The sequence below is a fragment of the Suncus etruscus genome, chromosome 13, assembly GCF_024139225.1.
Source record: "Suncus etruscus isolate mSunEtr1 chromosome 13, mSunEtr1.pri.cur, whole genome shotgun sequence".
Lineage (NCBI taxonomy): Eukaryota > Metazoa > Chordata > Mammalia > Eulipotyphla > Soricidae > Suncus > Suncus etruscus.
The window spans coordinates 87,798,444-87,804,582 of NC_064860.1; the positions used below are offsets into that span (position 1 = coordinate 87,798,444).

At 37.6% G+C, this 6,139-nt stretch overlaps 1 non-coding gene across 1 annotated transcript; it reads left to right on the forward strand.

Annotated features, from left to right (window-relative positions):
- The first annotated feature begins 573 nt into the window (after positions 1-573).
- LOC126026647 (U6 spliceosomal RNA) lies at positions 574-680 on the forward strand. The gene has a single exon (XR_007501870.1). It is a non-coding gene; the product is annotated as a U6 spliceosomal RNA (small nuclear RNA).
- Positions 681-6,139: the final 5,459 nt, after the last annotated feature.

Below are 6,139 nucleotides of genomic sequence, written 5' to 3' on the forward strand. Positions count from 1 at the left end.
TATTTAGGTTGATGACAAATGCTTTTGCAGGCATTCCCAAAGGGACTTGGAGAAAACACATATTACCTCTGGTTCCCTAGAGGACTGAAGCACTCAATATTTAATATAGTAGTTATAGTTATACTGGATTTCCATTATTACTGGTAGTAATAATATCAGTAGTATTATTTTTTTATCATTAGTCCTGTTACTTTTCATATACTGAACTTTCTTGTTTTCTTCCCTCCCCCAATTTTTTCCAAGTTGATAATTATATGCATCTATCTAATCTCAATTGACCTCTCCTGATACTTAACAGGTTCAGATCTTTGGAAAGCAATTATTAAATCCATATCCCAAGGATCTGCTAAAAAAGTAAGATTCCCTTTATGAAATAAGCCATGCATTTCCTAGCCAACAGTTGACATAGGTTTGATAGAGGCTCAATGCATAACTTGACAAACTACAAATGAATCATTTCTTCCTTTCTCTTCCCTTATTTTCCTTCTTTTCTTTTCTGAATTGAGTTGTATTGGCCCCAACCATGTTAGGTTTTTTGACACTCAGAACATGGAGTCAAAAAATAAGTCATTCGTGCTCACTTTGGCAGCACATATACTAAAATTGGAACGATACAGAGAAGATTAACATGGCCCCTGCGCAAGGATGACACGCAAATTCGTGAAGCGTTCCATATTTAAAAAAAAAAAGTCATTCATGTTAAGATGCTGTCAATCAAGAGGGCAGATAGGCAGTAATAATAAATTATACTGATCTCTTCTATAAAAAAAAATTAGAAGATGTCCAGAACATAGAAAAGAGAACAAAGAAAAGACTCTGTGTGGGCCAAAAGAGATAGCACAGCGATGTTTGCCTTGCAAGCAGCCGATCCAGGACCAAAGGTGGTTGGTTCGAATCCCGGTGACCCCCGTGCCTGCCAGGAGCTATTTCTGAGCAGACAGCCAGGAGTAACCCCTGAGCACCACCGGGTGTGACCCCCCCCCCAAAAAAAAGAAAGAAAGAAAAGAAAAGACTGTGTAGAATCTGAATAACAAGACAAAGAAACATTATCTTATATCTACTAAAAAAAAACAAGTAGAAGTTTTTGTGGTTCAAAGAATAAAGAATATTCCAGAAAGAGTCCTCAAAAATTATACTGAAAGAATGAAATAACATTATCAATTATATGCAATAAAACTATTATTCTATCACTTTTCAAAGGATTTCCTCTTATTCTTCTAGCTTTAGCTTTTGTCAGATATTTATATTTTCATCATTTATTGACACCACAGAATAAAAGTGGTCCTCTCTCACTCCCCTAAAATAATATCTAACAAGTTGCTTTATCTAGGCTCCATAATCTCCTTCAGCTGATAATATGATTTAATTTCCTTGGACCCTGTCTTTCTAATATAAACTATGACTTTGCTCTCACCCAAACCATCTTGGTCCAGAGCAAAAGCTCTGGAGTTAAGTGAATTTTGCTTCAATTCCTCATGACTAGAAAGAAATAAAAGTAGAAGATTTCACTTTGGTGTTCTTAAAAACTACTTGGGATGTGTATCAGACTTGAGAACTCTAATCAACACAGTCTAAACCTTTGACTCTGCTACTTGATCAAATTTGAAAGATGTACTTGATTCCCTAAGTGTTTTTCTCACTAAATGTTCCCTAAATGTTTTTCTCACTCTGTGCATAGTCAGATGATGCTCTTGTAGAAGGGTCCAGGTTTTTGAAAATCAAGTCCTCAAATGTCATGGCAGAGAGCAAATAATGGTCATAGCTGCTAGGGTACATATATAATGATGACAATAGTTATATAGGTAATAAGTGTATACTTATAACATAAAGGTAACAAATAATGTCCAATTTATTGCAATTCTACCTTCATTTGATAAAGAAAGTATATTTTAAATAATTTTAGTTAGCATGATTTTATACAGACAAACTTGATTCTGCCAAAACTAATTTAAAATTTGAAATTTTGAATTGTAAGACAGACATCTTGAGGATAATGAGTGTTATAAAAATGCCATGTTTTAACAAATGCTTAACTCCCAGGCACAATTAGCCTTCTATAATTACAAAGTGCATTTACTTTAAAAATATATCTGTTTTCTGACTACAATATATAATTATATATGTATGTGTATGAGCATATTTATATATATACATTTATATCATGGCTTCATATCAGTAAACATAAATCACATGAACTTAGTGCCAGAATATAAGTTTTTGAAATTTGACTATTCACATTTTGCAGAAATGAAATTATTTAATATCTCTAAGTTTTAGTTAAATAAGCTAATATTTAATTGAATATAAATTAACTGCATAATAAATACTCACTCAATAAAACTCAGTTATTATTAACCCGAAGGGAATAATTGTTTCATGCAATCCCTCTTAATTGGAAATTCTTGTAAAGCAAACATAGTTAATGTGCAAATTGCCTCTCAACATAATAAAATTCTAATACTAAATTTAACAATTAATGAAGATGATATAATAGTACATTTTGGAGTGATTTAATTAAATATTCATTATTTCAGTCAGGCAGCTTTCTTTTACTGTTCTCTGGTCTTTTTCTTTTTCTTTTCCATCTGAAATATTTTTATTGGCCCTTTCAAACTTCACAGGCTCTTAGCCTGGTGTTCTTGATGGATAGGCTGACCTTGGCCAAGATAAATCTAACAACATTAAATACTACCTTTTCTGGCTTCAAATAGCATTTCTACAATAGACTGTCTCCTGAAGAGTATTTTTTTCTCAGGTAGAACTTGGAAATATTTATATATATTTTAGAAAGGTTAGTAAACAGTGATTTTTAATGGGAGTGTTAAGCAAAAAAAAAAAAAAGGTATCAATGATAGGACAGGATTCATAAATTAATTTTTCCTACATTGAGAGTTTATGCCATAACCTAGACCAAAGCTGTCCAAAGTTAGTTATAAGTAGGAGGAAAAGAGATTTATTAGAAAACTTGAACTGACAGAAACCCAGGAGGAAATATTCTTTTTAATAGAGTAGCAATGCACCTTTAGAAATATGATAAACTGTTCATTATAATTCAAAACTGATTAATCTTACATGACTAAAGAATAAAACTTAAGTTTTTGCCTTCATACATAAAATATTGACTATTTCAAAAGTTAATGCATTTAAGTACAATTATTTAGAAAAACCTGAAACTAAAACAATGAGAAATGTGTGCTATTATTTTATGCTACAGTATAACTCTAAACCAATATTTTTCTACAATGACTAGTGAGAAAAATATTTCAAAGCTTTATTAGAACTCAATTTGACTTTTTTACTTGTGATGGCATTTGTATTTTGGAAAATGCCTTTTAACATTGGTTCTTTAGCAGAAAACAATCTTAATTTCTCAATACTCCATGTGGTTCCTCAAACCTCGTCAAGAGTGATCCAGTGATCCAGTGAGCAGTCAGGAGTAAACTCTGAGAACTGCTATGTATGACCCCAAAACATTCTGGAATAGATATAATTAAAAAGCAGAATAAAAGCCCAAGTGTTTTCTATCAATCTAACTATTTAAAACATTAAAAATCCATAAGTCAGCCTAGAGATACCAAGGACCATAATTCCTCCAGGACCCACACCCAGTAAAGATGTCCCCACCCAACGAATGTGGGGCCGATTCCTGCCATGTGATTGGGCACCCAGAGACTTAAAATGGATTGCGGCCATGCTCTTTGCCTTTTTTCTGCTGAGCCAGCCTAGAGACACCAAGGACCGTAATCTCTCCAGGACCCACACCTGAGAAGCGCGGTTGAGGATATCTTTTAACCCCTGAATTCCATTTCTCCACATTGTAAGAAGCAATCTACAGCCTTACCAATGGAGAAATTTTGCAGAATACCCCCATGTTTAAAGAAATCAAGATGGCTGCTCTGATAATCTAAAAAGTAGGAAATAGCTAGGTATCCTCTCAAATAAGAAGTTTAGAATAAAATTATGGAAGATGTTCAGGGAGCTCTAAAAAAGCATTGATAGACTTGACTGGAGCACAGTTAAGCATCAAGAGGATTTAACGACTGAAATTAGAATTTTTCACACTGAAATAACAGGTCTGAAAAACTGAGCTTATGCAACTCTTGCCAGCATGGGGTTTGGGGAGACCCCATGCCAGAGGCTTTCTCCCTAGCCTGTGAAGTGCTGGGAGGCTTGGCAGGCCCCACAGTTGTCCCCCTTTTTATCACCTGACTCCAGGCCTTCCCTGGGTGCCATCTCAGATGGCCAGAAGTGAGTTCAGATAGACTCTTAGGGGTCCTCAGGCTTCCCCCGTCCCTTCGTATTCCAGGAGGGACATGCATGGGGAGAAGGGTGGCCAGATATCTGGTTTCTGGTTTCCTCTTTGATTCTAGAGGCCAGCTCTTGCAAGGTATGTGGTTTGGGGAGGCCCCATGCCGGAGGCCTTCTTCCTGGCCTGGGGAGTGCTGGAAAGCTTGGCAGGCCCCCAGCCATCCCCCTCTTTTTCCCCTGGACTCCAGGCCCTCCCTGGGTGCCAGCTCAGATGGCCAGAAGTGGGTTCAGGTGGATCCTTATGGGTTCTCAGGCTTCCCTCTTCCTTCCATACTTCAGGGGGGAGGGGCATGGGGAGGAGGTTGGGCAGATATCTGGCTTCCGATTTCCTCTTTGATTCTGGAGGCCAGCTCTTGCCAGGTATGGGGTTTGGGGAGGCCCCAGGCTGGAACCTTCTCCCTAGCCTGGGTAGTGCTGGGAGGCTTAGCAGGCCCCCAGCTGTCCCCCTCTTTTTTCCCTGGACTCCAGGCGCTCCCTGGGTGCCGGTTCAGATGGCCAGAAGTGGGTTCAGGTGGATTCTTAGGGGTCCTCAGGCTTTCCTCCTTTTTTTGTACTCCAGGAGGGATGTGTATGAGGAGAAGGGTGGGCAAATATCTGGCTTCTAGTTTCCCCTTTGATTCTGGAGGCCAGCTCTTGCCAGGTATGGGGTTTGGGGAGTCCCCATGCCAGAGGCCTTCTCCCTTGCCTGAGGAGTGCTGGGATGATTGGCAGGCCCCCGACCATCCCTCTCATTTTCCCCTGACTCCAGGCCTTCCCAGGGTGCCAGTCCAGGTGGGCTCTATAGGGGTCATCAGGCTTTCCCCCTACCTCTCCTTACAGTAATGGGAATGTGCTTTGGGAGGATGGCGGGTCGTTCTAGCACTGGTTTATGTTGGGACAGTCACTGGAAATTTTTTCTCCTTGGTCTCCTATTGACAGTATTGTATGCATACAGTTTATATATGTATAATATTCAACTTGTATTGTGACCTTGATACTGCCCTACAAAGCTCATATCTAATCTTTAACTGCCTCAGTCCAACCCTTAATTCCCCCCATCTTCCCATGTAGGTGCAGCTCATGACATGAAGCTCAACACATAGAGTGATGAGTGCAGTTAGAGAAATAACTACACTGAAAACTATCATAACAATGTGAATGAATGAGGGAAATAGAAAGCCTGTCTTGAGTACAGGTGTGGGTGGGGTGGGGAGGAGGGAGATCTGGGAAATTGGTGGTGGGAATCTTGCACTGGTGAAGGGGGGTGTTCTTTATATGACTGTTATCATACAACTACAATCATATTTGTAATCATAGTGTTTAAATAAAGATAATTAAATATATATAAGCAATGCCATATCTCTCACTATTTTTCCTTTAAAAATATTATTTTTCACTAATCCATTCAGTTAACATCCTTGGCTTACAACAATGTATTATCACTTAAAATTTTCCTTTATAATTCACTAAAACAAAAGTATATATTTCTCAGTTTCTACAAAAATTTATATCTATGACCAAAATTTTAAGAATTTCTACCATAGGTCTAAAAGTTTACAATTTTTAGCCAGTGGCCATTGTCACATTAGCATCTGGTCAAGAATTAGCATATGTACCTAAAATACTACTGTGAATGATTTGTAATCCACTTTGGTCAAAATAAAAATTATTTGAAAAAAGAAAGAATTACCAAATGAAGAAGTCTATACAGTTGACCATAACTTCATAGAGTTCTGCAGTAAAATGTCCTGTAAGAAGCAATCCACTGAAGAATGTGTTTACTATTAAAGCTCTTCATACAACTTTCTATGATGTTACCAAGAAAAACACCCAACAAATAGTAAAAGAAGAA